The 14,725-nt window shown below is 43.3% G+C and overlaps 1 protein-coding gene and 1 non-coding gene across 2 annotated transcripts in view; one reads left to right on the plus strand and one right to left on the minus strand.

Annotated features, from left to right (window-relative positions):
• Positions 1-14,490, minus strand: part of CHD1L (chromodomain helicase DNA binding protein 1 like) — a 175,855-nt gene extending 161,365 nt beyond the window's left edge. Inside the window, exon 1 of the mRNA XM_053890456.1 lies at positions 14,471-14,490. The gene's annotated coding sequence lies outside the window, so the exon portion shown is untranslated. The remainder of the gene's footprint in view (positions 1-14,470) is intronic.
• TRNAQ-CUG (transfer RNA glutamine (anticodon CUG)) lies at positions 13,986-14,057 on the plus strand. Its single transcript has one exon. It is a non-coding gene; the product is annotated as a tRNA-Gln (tRNA).
• Positions 14,491-14,725: the final 235 nt, after the last annotated feature.

Genomic DNA, 14,725 nt, shown 5'->3' on the forward strand with positions numbered 1-14,725 from the left:
TTCTGCCTTTGTTTCCCTGCATCTCTATGGAGGGGTGATGGAGACTTAGGTCCTGCAGGACCATGATCTCTATCAGTTAACCTTCTTTTCCCCCGTTCCTTTGTTCTTGGGCAGCCAGGAGTGCCCAGGAGTATCACACATGTCCCACCCCCACCTGGAGGCGGGAGGGTGGGGGAGGGAGTGGGGGGGGGTGGGGGGTGTTTGCAGCCCATCAGTTTGCCTTATACTCCTCATCAGTAAGTGTACTCTTTAATCCTTATCCCCTATTTCCCTCATCCCCCCACCCCTCTCCCTTCTGGTAACCATCAGTTTGTTGTTGACAATTAAGAGTCTGTTTCTTGGTTTGTCTTTTTTTTTCCTTTGCTCTTTTGTTTCATTTCTTTTTTTTTTTAACGTTTATTTATTTTTGAGACAGAGAGAGACAGAGCATGAACAGGGGAGGGTCAGAGAGAGGGAGACACAGAATCTGAAACAGGCTCCAGGCTCTGAGCTGTCAGCACAGAGCCTGCCGCGGGGCTCGAACTCACGGACCGCGAAATCATGACCTGAGCCGAAGTCGACCGCTTAACCGACTGAGCCACCCAGGCGCCCCTTGTTTCATTTCTTAAATTCCACATATTAGTGAGATCATATTGTACTTGTCTTTCTCTAACTTATTTTGCTTAGCATTATACTAGTTCCATCCACGTTGTTGCATGCAAACTCAGGTTTTTTTTCTTAAGTTTATTTATTTTGAGAGAGAAAAAGAGAGAGAGCAAGACAGAGCGCATGTGCACAAGTGGGGGAGGGGCAGAGAGAGGAGGTGGGGAGAGAGAGAGAGACAGAGAGAGAGAGTCCTAAGCAGGCTCCATGCTGTCAGCGCGAGCCCTACGTGGGGCTCTATCTCACATAACGTGAGATCATGACTTGAGCTGAAATCAAGAGTAGGCAGCTTAACCAATTGAGCCACTCAGGTGACTCCAGGCTTTTTTTTTTTTTTTTTTAAACTGAAAACAGATCTATCTTAGGAAAATGGTGAAGATTGCAATTACTTGATATTCGGAATATGAGAATGAAATCTGGAAAGCAGCTTCTCAGAAAGGAGATACATTATCACTCATCACTGTGGGCATGCTCAAATTACATGACTCACTACATATGCCTTTTTCCCTTCAACTGATTGGCTAGGACAGGTACATTAGTTTTATTATCGGCAGCTTCTGAAGATCTTGGCAATCTTGTCTACACTGAGCCAGCCAGGAGCTCAAGTGCTGGGGGAATCTACAGAGGCTGAAATCCTCCTGAGACCCAGTCACTGGCTTGAGACAAATCATTCAGCTATTAGAAGAAGCAGCTATGGAGATCAGGAGATCAATACGGTCACTGGGCACTTCTCCTTTCACACTCTGCATTTTTTATCCATGTTGCTGTAACAGCACTCTTCATGCCGTTTGGCAAATAATGGCTCCAAGAAAAAGGGCTTCTCAAGAGCTGGGATAACACTGGTTTTTCTTTTGTTTTGTTTCGAAAGGTGTAACTCGCTTTCCCCCTCTTTTTAAATTAGTCAATTATACATAAAACTGACTATTTTAACAATTTTAAGGATGCAGTTCAATGGCATTCATGCCATTCATTCATTTATGAATTTGTTGAATGCAATCATCACCCCATCCATCTCCAGAACTTTTTTCACCTTGCAAAACTGAAGCTCTGTTCCCATTAAACAATGCTTCATTTCCCCCTTCCTTAACCGCCAATCCCCTGCAACCACCATTCTATTCTCTGTCTCTATGAATTTCAGTACTCTAAGTACAAAAGGAATCATACAGTATTCGTCCTTTTGTGACCAGCTTATTTCACTTAGCATAACGCCTTCAATATGCACACACATTGTAGTATGTATCATCCTTTCCTTCTTTTTAAAGCTGAACAACATTCCATTGTATGCAAACACCACATTTGTTTAACCACTCACCCATCAATGGACACTGGGGCTGCTTTCACCATTTGGCTACTGTGAATATTGTTGCTCTAAACATGGATGTACAAGTATCTGTTTGTGTCCCTGCTTTTAATTCTTTTGGGTATATATCCAGAAGTGGAATTGCTGGATTATACGGTAATTCTATTTTAAAAAAAAATTTTTTTAATGTTTATTTTATTTTTGAGAGAGAGAGACAGAGCATGAGCAGGGGAGGGGCAGAGAGAGAGGGAGACACAGAATCCGAAGCAGGCTCCAGGCTCTGAGCTGTCAGCACAGAGCCAGATACGGGGCTCGAAATCCTGAACCGTGAGATCATGACCTGAGCCGAAGCCGGATGCTTAACCAACGGAGCCACCCAGGCGCCCCTGGTAATTCTATTCTTAATTTTTGAGGAACTTCCATAGTATTTTTCCTAGTGACTACACTGTTTTAGGTTCCCATCAATAGCGCACAAGGGTTCCAATGTTTCCACATCTTCATCAATACTTGTCATTTTCTGGTGGTTTTCTGTTTTGGTGGTTTAAATTTTTTTTATAACAGCCAGTCTAATGGGTGTGAAGTGGTGTCTCATTGTGGTTTTGATTTGTATTTCCCTAATGATTAGTCATGTTGAGCATCTTTTCATGTGCTCATTGGCCATTTGTATATCTTCTTTGGAGAAATGTCTATTCAACCCCCGAGTCCATTTTTTAAATGGGTTGTTTTTTGTTATCAAGTTTTAGGAATTCTCTAATCTTTTGGATATTAATCCCTTATTAGATATATGATTTACAAATACTTTCTACTTTTTTCACGTTTTTTTTTTACTTTTATGATATAAAGTCCTTTGATTCACAAAGTTTTTCATGTTGATGGAGTCTAATTTATCTATTTTTTTCTTTTGTTGCCTGTGCCTTTAGTGTCATAGTCAAGAAATCACTGCCAAATCCAATATCATGAAGCTTCCCCCCTGAGAGTTTTGTAGTTTTACATCTTACATTTAGGTCTCTGATCCATTTTGAACTACCTTTTGTATATGGTGTTAAATAAGGGTCCAACTTCATTCTATTGCAGGTGAATATCCATGTTTCCTAGAACCATTTGTTGAAAAAACTGTCCAAAATTTCACCCACTGAATGGTTTGGCACCCTTAGTGAAAATCATTTGATGATATATGTGAGAGTTTATTTCTGGGCTATCTATTCTATTCCACTACTCTATATATCTATCTGTCTTTATGCCAGTACCACACTGTATTTGACTACTATAGCTTTGTGATAAGTTTTGAAAGCACAAAATGTGTGGAGTCTTCCAGCTTTGTTCTTTTTCAATACTGTTTTGGCTAATTGGGGTCTCTTGAGATTCCATATGAATTTAAGGATGGGTTTTTCTATTTTTGCAAAAAACGTTGTTGGGATTTTGACAGGGAATGCATTGGATCTGTAGATCATTTTGAGCAGTGTGAACATCTTAGCAATATTCAGTCTTCCAATCCATGAACATAGGCTGTCTTTTCATTTGTTTATGTCTTCTTTAATTTCTTTCAGCAGTGTTTTGTGGTTTTCATTGTACAAGTCTTTTACCTCCTTGGTTAATTCCTAAGTATTTTATTCTTTCTGAAGCAAATGGAAATGTTATCCTAATTTCCTTTTTCAATTGCTCATTGTTAGGGTATAGAAATACAAATGATTTTTGTACATTGATCTTATATCCCGCTACTTTGCTGAATTCATTTATTGGTTCTAACAGATTTTTTGTGTGTAAAATCTTTATAGAGTTTTCTACATATAAGATCATGTCATCTGTGAACAGAGGTAATTTTACTTCTTCCTTTCCAATTTGGATGTCTTTTAGCTACTTGCATTCTTATTCCACGAATCCTCTGAGGGATTCTAGGCACTCTCCAAAGATGCAGCAAAGATCTTTCTTTAGGGAAGACCCTGACTTATACCATCCATTCTCTGGGACATTCTCCTGTGGTGAGCTCTGATAAGAATTAGATCGTCGTTGAAAATTCTCACTGTTTTACCTTTTCATTAGCAAGAGATGTTCTTGTCCTGAACTACATGCCCCTCCTCTATGTTGCTATAATATCCAAAGGTTAGGACAGTTGCCACATTCTGACAAAACCATCTGTTTTTGAGTACTTACTCCCTACCAATTTAAAGTCTTCAAAGAGAAGGCGACTGACCTCTATGCCTCCAGTGCCTAGAATGGTGTCAGGAAAATTAGTTACTCAATTGAGTATTCATGATATGATGTGTATAAAAACCTTTGTAAACTGAAAGTACAGAAAAATATAATTATTCCTATTTATTTACGTGCAATGGTCCTTTTTCCTTAGCCCCTCCTAAGAGAACCATTAAGATAAAATTCTCTAACACTTCAAGCATTTCATTCCTGTTAATCCAACAGTTATGTAGTGGGCATCACTGTGAAGGCGGCTCCAAGGTCAAGCACTGGGATGTGCAGCAGAGCCTAATAGTTATATCCTCCTCCCCTCGGAGTTGATTATGCCCAGCAGTATAGAACCCTGGGTCCACCTGTAGCTCTTCTTGGCCAGGTACACAAGTTCACTGTCAGGTGAGTTACTCTTCCAGTCCTCACTGCTCAGCCCAGGCTCCTCCTTAAGGTGTTGGATGTTGTTGTAGGCACCCCTCAGTTTCCCCTCAAGCTTTCTGATGCTAGCCTGAACTTCATTCTCATTCCCTTTGGCTATCAAGACACCATCAGCATACCCTTCTGAATGCTGTTCTCATTCTCTAAACCTGTAGACACTCTTCGAACTACTCTCTTATCTATGTGTTCTCAGGGCATAGGCTAAGCACAAAGTTTATTCAGCAAACACACATACCAGGGACTATCGCCTGGTCTTGGTTGCAGTTCCTAATGACCCCTTTAACACACATCTCAGTTCATCATAAACACAGAGAACACCGGAGCAGGAAGGAACTGTCTAGTATACAAGATAAGGCCAAGGCCTGCCTGATTTGTCTGGCAAAAATACAATGAGCCACTTTTAGCTTCACTCCATTACTTTCATAGACAGTGAAAGGGAGAGTAGCCAAATGTGCCATCCTCCTGGACCACTGTCCTATATACCAAAACATACAACACCAAAAAAAGTGGCGTGGCAGCGGCTGATAACCGCAATGGGAGCTGCAGAACACCCATTGCTAAGGAGCCAGTTCTGGACTGCAGCTGAATGGTTTTATGGTCTCAGCCATACCTTGAGGTGGGGAAGGGGCAGGCAAAGCATCATATCTCACCAAAACTTGGTAGGTATTGATAGCCTATCGCATGACAGCTTATAAGGAGAAATAGAGAGGTGAGTGAAATCTTCAGGGCAACTTCTCACAAGCCTCCCATCCTCTCATGCTCTAGCGGATGAAAAGATATTCTACCAGGACTGATTCAAGCCTGTGCCTATGTGACTATGTGACTATGTGAAAACATATAAGGTCTCCAGGGTACCATGGTGGAGCTGTTCCTCTGTAAGAAACTTGGAAACCTGGAAAAATTAAGGATAATAACCTAATTTTATAGATGAAGAAACTGAGACTTGCAAAGGTTAACAAAGATGAACTTGCTAGAGCTCCCACAGGTGGTTGGTGGGAGAGCTACCTTTATAAATCCAGGAGCTTCGAGACTCCCTAGTCTGTGCTCTTCACGCGGTGCCACACAACCTCATATTAGAATGTCAGGGGCCTGCAGAATAAACAGTGTTTTCTCACTTTTAAGACAAATACATCAGAAGATTCTTGCCCAGGAACAATATATTCTCATGGTCTCTATAGGTCTACTTTTTATGCTCAGTGAACTTTCAATCCTTAGCTGATGATATTGAACCAAGGAATACATTAAGTAATAATTAACACTCCTCGCAATTATAATGTTTTTAGTAATTATACGTATAATGTTTGGCTGTTAGAGATAATCTTCATGTGAGCAGGACTTGTCTTGTCCCCCTGCCACATAGTCAATAAATATTTGTTGAATAAATAAAGTCATTATTGGGGCGCCTGGGTGGCTCAGTCGGTTGAGCATCTGACTTGAGCTCGGGTCATGATCTCGCGGTCCGTGAGTTCGAGCCCGCATCGGGCTCTGTGCTGACAGCTCAGAGCCTGGAGCCTGTTTCAGATTCTGTGTCTCCCTCTCTCTCTGACCCTCCCCTGTTCATGCTTTGTCTCTCTCTGTCTCAAAAATAAAAATAAACGTTAAAACAAAAAATTAAAAAAAAAATAAAGTCATTATTTACATTATTAAACAACTAATTCTTACCAATATTCCTTAGTTCTAAGTGTATTCTTCACCCAGTCCTTTACTGAAGCTGGAGTAAAGCAATAAAACCATGGATTGGGAAAAGACATTATTGGATTTGAATACCAGATCCACCACTTAACTAAACATGGAGGGGCGCCTGGGTGACTCGGCTAAGCGTCTGACTTTGGCTCAGATCATGATCTTGCGGTTTGTGGGTTCGAGCCCCGCCTTGGGCTCTGTGCTGCTGACAGCTGGGAGCCTGGAGCCTGCTTCGGATTCTGTGTCTCCCTCTCTCTTTGCCCCTCCCCCACTCGCACTCTGTCTCTCTCTCTCTCAAAAATGAATAATAAACATTAAAAAAAATTTTTTAACCTAAATATGGAATAGTAGATAACATCTTTAATCTTTTCAAGCCTCATTATCTCATTTTACAAAATGGAGAATATAACAGTACACATTTGGATGATTATGTGTGTGAGAGAGAGACAGAAAGAGAGAGAGGGAGAGTAACTTCAGTGTCTAAGTCACTCAATTAATGTGAATTCCTCGTTCTCCAATCCTTTGTGCACTAGTTGCAGACATAGGAATCACTTACACCAAATCACACAGAGGACTTGTTAAAAATCTCAGGGCATAGGGATAAAGCACAGGAGTCCCCCTTTTCCCCACAATTTCCTGGGTCACTCTTACACAATCACTGAAGAAGCAAAGTAAATAGGTAGTTGAAAATCTGAAGAATCACCTCTTAGATGATCAGTGGATGGCTCAGCCCCTTCCTTGACATCAAGGAAAAATACTTTGAAACATGGGAATGGGGAAGAGAATAACTAGTACAAGGTTTCTTAATAAGAAAGAAGAAACGACAGCTGTTGAAATAACAAGGGGCTGGAGGAGGGAGAAAAAGAGGCACACGTATTGTTTGAGAAAGGATATTCATTATTATAATTTTATGTTTAACAAAACCTCACTACTTTCATGACACAGACTATAGAAAAGAAAAGTTCAATGACAGCTCCTTGACAGGGAAGGCTGTGCATTGGGAAGGTTCTATCTTTTGCATTATCAGAGAGTGTCAAGGCCATGGGAAAAATTAAACAAATGGGCATTTCAGGTCAGTAACTCTGGGAAATAGAGAAAATAATCCATCATAATATCTTGATATGGTTCAATTGTAGGTTTGAATGTGAGAACAAAGCTACATTTTACTTGCCCAAAGTATCACCCACCTAAGTTTGTTAGGAGCTTAAGCCAGGCAAGCCATTTTGTGATGATTCAGGATAAAAGGACTAGCATTAGGAATTATGACATGAAAAAAAAAATGATCATAAAATTATAATTTTTTTAACCCTCCAGAGAAAACACATGCTACAGGGGAAAGCAATGTCAGCTTTGTGCACTGAGAGTCCAGGGTTCTAGCATTATTTCTGCCATAGACATTGTGCAAATTTGATCAATCACTTTACCTCAGTTTTCTCAGCTATAAAATGAGGATAGTAAGTAAATGACCTCTAAGTTTCTTTTAACCCAGAATTATCCTGTGGTTTGATGAAGTTTAAACAATTCATGTCAGGCAGTGAGACAACAGAGCACAGAAGTAGAGGTTAGAGCACTTCCAGTGCTGTGTACCAACAAAAAGTCATCTTCATAATTGTTAAATTTTCAATATCTGGTCCCTGGCACTGAAAAACAAATGAGTTGCCTCATCCTCCCCCCTGGCTGCCTCTAGATTCTGGAAAAACAGCAAAGGTCTCAGAGCTTTACAATGTCACTTGGGAAGAAATGTGAGTAAAATGAGAAAAAGGAAAGAAGAAAAATCTTGAAATAGTGACCAAATGCTAGAATTTGAAGAGTTAATTCATGACTATGCTTCTAAGCTTGGGGATGATATTTGGATAATGTGTGAACAGGTCAGATGATAGCAGCCCGAGGCTATGGTCAGTATGGCTTGGCATTGTTTTGACCTTCAGGTGTTGAATTTTCCTGGAAATGTCCTGAAAGTCACAGAGACAAGTGAAATCTGAAGCCATGGAAAGACATAACAATGCTATACTATAGCCATGTAACCCAATTTTATGAGAAGATTCAACTACTGCAAGAAAACGTAAAATTGACATTCAAAAAGCCCTAGGAGAGGGGCGCCTGGGTGGCTCAGTCTCTTGAGTGACCTACTTCGGCTCAGGTCATGATCTGACGGTTCGTGAGTTCAAGCCCTGCATCGGGCTCTGTGCTGATAGCTCAGAGCCTGGAGCCTGCTTCGGATTCTGTGTCTCCCTCTCTCTCTGCCCCTCCCTCCCACATGCTCTGTCTCTCTCTGCCTCTCAAAAATAAAGAAAACTAATAACAAAAAAAAATTTTTTTTAAAGCCCTAGGAGAAATATAGAAGCTGTTGAAGATTACCACGAATGAGTAGGTATAGCAGTGTGTTGGGAACCAAGGAGCATGGCCTGAACTTGCAGAACTGTATGTCAGTGACCACAACTATGCAGAGAAGCCTTTTGTTCACAGGAGCTCATGGTGACAAATTCACACATTTACCTTGTCAGATCCAGGGATGCTGTCAATAGGATGCTGAAGTTAAATATAACCAAGGCAGAGTCAAAAATCTTGACCTTTTGGGAGAGTATTTTGCACAGGAATTGAAACTGTTCAACAGAAACATGAAAGCTTTGTCTGGGCTTAAGTGTATGCAAATCATGTTGCTTCTGATCCCAAAGCAAGCATAAAAATGGAAAAAGACGACTTGAGATATGTTCATTGGTCAGCTAGTCAAATAACAGAGTTTATTAGTTTGAAGGCTGAAATAAGGAGGAAATCAAATGCAGCTGATCCTTGAACAACTAGGGGGTTAGGGACACTGACTCCACACACACACACAGTCAAAAATCTGTGTATAACCTTTGACTCCCCAAAACTTAACTTCTAAAAGCCGACCATTGGCAAGAAAGCCATACCAGTAACATCAATAGTCAACACATATTTTGTATGTTAAATGTATTATATACTATATTCTTACAATAAAATAAGCTAGAGAAAATAAAATGTTATTAAGTAACTCATAAGGAAGAGAAAATACATTTATAGTACTTTACTGCATGTATCAGAAAAAATTACACATACATAGACCCATGCAGTTCAAAGGTCAACTCTACTCTCCTTAACCAGTGGAAGACATGTTGGAAACATTGTGGATCACTCATTCTTAAGGTTTCAAAAGCTAGTGCACATTAGATTTCAACTAATTAGTTGAGTTTATTGGCCTATAACTTACTAACTGCCTAATGCTCTGTGAATGAGGCAGTTGTGTGTGTGTGTGGGGGGGGGGTGGTAAAAGGGAGGGCGAGAGTGAGAGAGAGAGAAGGAATGAATAAATGATTTAATGTCATTTTATCTGTATGACCCCAAGGATGAATGCTTTCAAACTCCCTATGTTAGCAAGGATGACGTACACATAATGGCTTAACTGGTACAAGTCTCAGGGTAATCACTGATCACATCCATTTGTTTTATGTGTATTTCTTGGTCATGCTGAGATTGTTGGTTATGATGGAGAATTATCCAGAGCCATTTACTCTTATCCTATACGGTGATTCTGCTTTTCCTTACATAATGCCTTTCTACAAACTATGGATTAGAAATTGAGACTCCTGAAAGAAACATCAAGAGCCTCAGTAATAGACTGTATCTAGTATTCTTTTTTTTTTTTTTTTTTAACGTTTATTTATTTTTGAGACAGAGAGAGACAGAGCATGAATGGGGGAGGGTCAGAGAGAGAGGGAGACACAGAATCTGAAACAGGCTCCAGGCTCTGAGCGGTCAGCACAGAGCCCGACGCGGGGCTTGAACTCACGGTCTGTGAGATCATGACCTGAGCCGAAGTCGGACGCTCAACCGACTGAGCCACCCAGGCGCCCCTGTATCTAGTATTCTTAACTATTAATAGTACAGGAAACAGACTCATGGGTACAACTTCCCAGTGTAAGTTAACACAGTGCCTCAGGTGGACATTTGTCAGGCTGTACAAGTGACTGCAACTTGTAGTAAGATTCCTGCAAGGATTTTCAGGACTCTTACCCAGAAGCAGATGACTTTGCAGAAGTAGATTATGTACCCCCAAATCAACAAAACACAAATGGACCGAAACAACTGTCAAATCGCGGTTAATATTTTTTTAGTGTCCACATGAGAAAACCCCTTTTCTTTTTATGATACCCTGCCTCCTCAATTTAACAGAGTCTATATATACAAACTGGAATGAAACATTGTTTAAATGGCATTTTGCATCAACTAAATCTTTGCATTAGTGAAAAAACATTCTGTGGAAATCTCACTACAGATTATAAATGAATTCATCACCAAAATAGTTTAAGAATGATTTTACATAAAACAATACAGATTGAATGGCCTATAAAACTACTCAGCATAAGGTAACAAGGGTTAAACATACTGGGAAGTGCCTTTATTAAATTCCTTTACTTTCATGATCTTGTAGTTACTTATAAATATTAAATTAGAATCTTTACTCTTCCTACTAGAACATAATTAAATATATAATATTGTAACCTTGATCTTACCACAAATCTTGTTAAATTTGGTGTGCAGCCCCACTCTACAGATTATTCTATAGAATAAGGTGAAGCCATGCTTCACCTATAGAAATGATGCCTATGAAGTCCTCTCAGGAAAATGGCCTCTTACCTGGTGGATAGCTTATGGAATCCCAGACTTACACATACTGAAAGGCGTCCCTTCCTACAGGCCAGCAACCCTGACAAATAGGGGGCTCTCTGGGAAAGAGGACCATACAGTTTTAGGTGTAGCAGGTAAATCTTGGTGGGCGTGGTTTGGATAATTATTAATCCTTATCTCCTTAAAGCTAAGAAAATAAAAGACTTTGTGCACCCCTAAAAATAAATTACAACCCTGGAGGTTTTATAAAGCTTCCAGAAAGAAGTTAACTCCCAGGCTTACTTACAACTAGTATCTTGTTATATTAACTATATATTACTATATATTAATAAGAATGTTTCTCAGCATTGGTTAACATTTTTTTTTCACAGCTAGGCAAACAAAACTTGTCAAATAAGATAAAAATGTAAAACAATTGTATGGAATCAGAAAATTTCTAAGCACTCAGGAGAATGAAACCATGACTTACGGTGGAAAATTTGTCTACAGGGAGGAAGTGAGGTACAACTGACATTTTGCCTTTTTACCATTATGAATAAAAACTTACACCATGCTCCTCAGTCAAGAATATAAACACATCTAAAACCCGAGGTAAACACAAAAGAACAGGGTCATCCTATTTAGCTTTGATCCTCCCCAAAAGATAAAAAAAGTTAAACATTTCTCATAAGCCTGGACTCTCTAATGGAAACAACCTCATTATTCCTTCCACATTTACTAGCTGCTATTCTATAAAGTACAGCCTTCCCTCCTCCATCTTTCAAGTATTCTACACGGATTATACTCTGTGATTACTGCATGCATATTATATGGATTCCTTTCTTATTCAATATGTTATAATCCATTATAGTCATTATTCCATTTGCTGTTCTAAATTTGTGACGGTCTTCAATTTGACAGGGGAGCTCCTCAAGCTGGCTTCTTTTGACTTGTCTCGACTAATCTTTTTTTTTTTTTTTTTTTTAATTTTTTTTTTTTTTTCAACGTTTATTTATTTTTGGGACAGAGAGAGACAGAGCATGAACGGGGGAGGGACAGAGAGAGAGGGAGACACAGAATCGGAAACAGGCTCCAGGCTCTGAGCCATCAGCCCAGAGCCTGACGCGGGGCTCGAACTCACGGACCGTGAGATCGTGACCTGGCTGAAGTCGGACGCTTAACCGACTGCGCCACCCAGGCGCCCCTCGACTAATCTTTGAGCACAAAATATTCCAAGCTCACTTTGTCCTTTGATTCTCCCAACCTCAAATCAGGCATTTATACAAGGAGTTTACGTTCCTGGAAAATTATATTTAGAAACACAGACAAGCCTTAGGGGGGGAAGGTGGTTTTGCGAACCATTTAGAGGAAAGTAAGAGGGTGGGGATAAACCCCAAACAACACGCCTATAGGATAATGCTGCTCAGTCCAAGGCCCTCTGCCCCAACTGGCTTGGGTGAGGCTCCAGCTTTATCCCCTGGGATCTTCTAAGAACTCTGCGCCAGAGTTCTCTCCCCAAAGAGGCTCTCATTTCTCCCTCCTCAATTACACTGCCTCTGCATGGGCATCTGAGGCGTCTTTCTTTCATTTTTTCTTATTTTCATCCTTTCTTTTTTAAACCTAAGGAACACATTGATATATTATCTTTAAGTGACATGATAAAAGAATGCATAGGGGAAAAATTCAATTCGTCTCCTCCACACTAATTTCCCCAAGAATAACTACTGGTAACAGGATACACACTACAGTTCTGGCTCATTTATAATTCCCCCACTGAATCTGACTAGCATACTTCATTCAGTCTAAGGGGTGAAACCTTTTTTCCCTTTTCTCACACAAAGCGTCCACCCTCCCCTCCCTCGCTCAAGGGTGATGAATGTCCGGGTTCTCGGATGTTAGGTCGCGCAAAGATGGTGGCAGGAGGGCTTTGGCCGAGTCTCTGGGCCACAGGAAATTTAAAAAGTGGAGGGCTGGCTGCGGAAGGCTGGGGGTTCTATGATTCAGTCTTCTGCCTGGCAATGATCCCCGGGTTCCAACTGGGGGGACTATCCGGTCCTAAACACTAAGTGGTTTTGTTTTGTTTTTTTTAAACCCGCTTGTAGCCAGGAGAGAGAAGCATACCTGTTTTCTTCTCTATACATCTATTTTAGTCGGTGGTTGTCGGACTTTTTATTTTCGAGGTCCTGAGTAGCCTCGTTCTGTGAATTTTCTGGCATCTCCGGCCCCGGCAGCTTCCGGCCCGGCGTGAAGCTCTGTGGCCACACGGGGGCGATACGACGACCCATGGCTTTCCCCAGCCCGCGCCATAGAGAACCCGTGCTCCAGGTTCAACTTGGCGGGATTTGATCAGCCAGCCGTGAGCTGTGCCGGACCCCAGGTTCTTTGCTTTGCAGTCGCCCCAGCCCCGGGATGGTCTCGAGCCGGCTGAAGGCCCACGCTTCCCAGACCTAGAGCGCTGGCTGGGGACGCTCCACTGCTCGGGGTGTCCGGCAAAGACGCTAAAGTGTCCTGAGCCGAGAAGCAGTCGAGCTTCTGGCGTCCATGGAAAACATTCCCTCTGCTTCCTGTCAGACCGTGGCAACCCTTCCCAGTGTGTGCCGGGCCGGGAGCGGGGAAAGTGAGGGGGTGGTAGCGAAGGAGGTGAAGCAAGCGGGAAAGCTGAGAAGACAGCAAGGAACGCGGGGAGAGGAGATCAGGAACAGAATCAGGGGTTGGAGCCCCAGGACGCCCCACGTCCGGTTCCAGGAGCACCGGGGTTCCCGGGGCAGTGGGAAGAAGACAACGGCAAAGCAAAGGAAGGGAACACTTTTTTCTGGCGGGAAACTGGTAATCCAGGCAGAGCAGGTGCACTCGGGGGAGGCCCCCAAAGCCCATCCCTCTCGCTGATTCCACTCCCCCCCCCCCCCCCCCCCCCACCAAGGGACCCGATCTCGGTCCCCGACACGCCAGCCGACAGAGCGGCCGCAGAACGTGGCCCGGGGCGACCCCTGGCGGGCGGGGGAGCAGAGCTCGGACCCCCGAGGCGAGCAGAGCCCGGCAGGAGGCGCGGCCGGGAACGCCGGTGGGAGGAAGGGCCTCCACACACCTCGGAGAGGCAGCCGGTCGCGTCCCCGGCGGTTCCATGGTGTAATGGTGAGCACTCTGGACTCTGAATCCAGCGATCCGAGTTCAAGTCTCGGTGGAACCTGTCCCTTTGGGCCGAGCCGCGGCCACATTTTACTCTCCGCTCCAAGGCCCCGCGAGGGGCACGAGCCTCCCAGCTCCCGCTGCCCTCGGGCCGGGGAGGCAAACTCCGGGGACCACGCGCGCCGCTCCCGCTCCCGCCGCCGCGTCCCCAGCGCTCCGCCGCCGCCTCCGGACTTGGGGACCCGCGAGCCCGGTTCCCAGAGCGGCGCGCCCCGCACGAGCATTGCAGCCACGGCGAGGAGACCCGGCCAGCGCCGCCCCTCGTCGGGCTCACCCTCGGGCCTCAGGGTGAAAGCCACCGGCCGAGGCCACTGAATCCTGCACCGCGACGCACGTCGCGCGGCGCGTCCCGTACTGGCACCGATCGGCCTGCACTCGTAGAGGGCAACTTACGTGCGAAACGGCGTGTCTTACCTCAGCCGGGCGGTGGTGACACTGAAGTTTCGGGTCGTGGGTTCTAGCAGAAGGTCGGGTGCCATTTCATTTCAGTTTCCGCGGCTCCTTTCCTACCAGCTACCAGAAGAGTCCAGAGTCTCTGCTGAGGCCAGTGGGGGTCGCAGTTGTCCTGAAATATGTGCTTCAGTCCGTGGCCCTTGTGCGGAAACCCTCAACTCTGCCCAAAAGGGAGATTCTGGCCGGGGATTCTTGGTGCCTGACCCGCCGCCTCCC

Source organism: Panthera pardus, unplaced genomic scaffold, assembly GCF_024362965.1.
Source record: "Panthera pardus isolate Hobbes unplaced genomic scaffold, ASM2436296v1 HiC_scaffold_11, whole genome shotgun sequence".
NCBI lineage: Eukaryota > Metazoa > Chordata > Mammalia > Carnivora > Felidae > Panthera > Panthera pardus.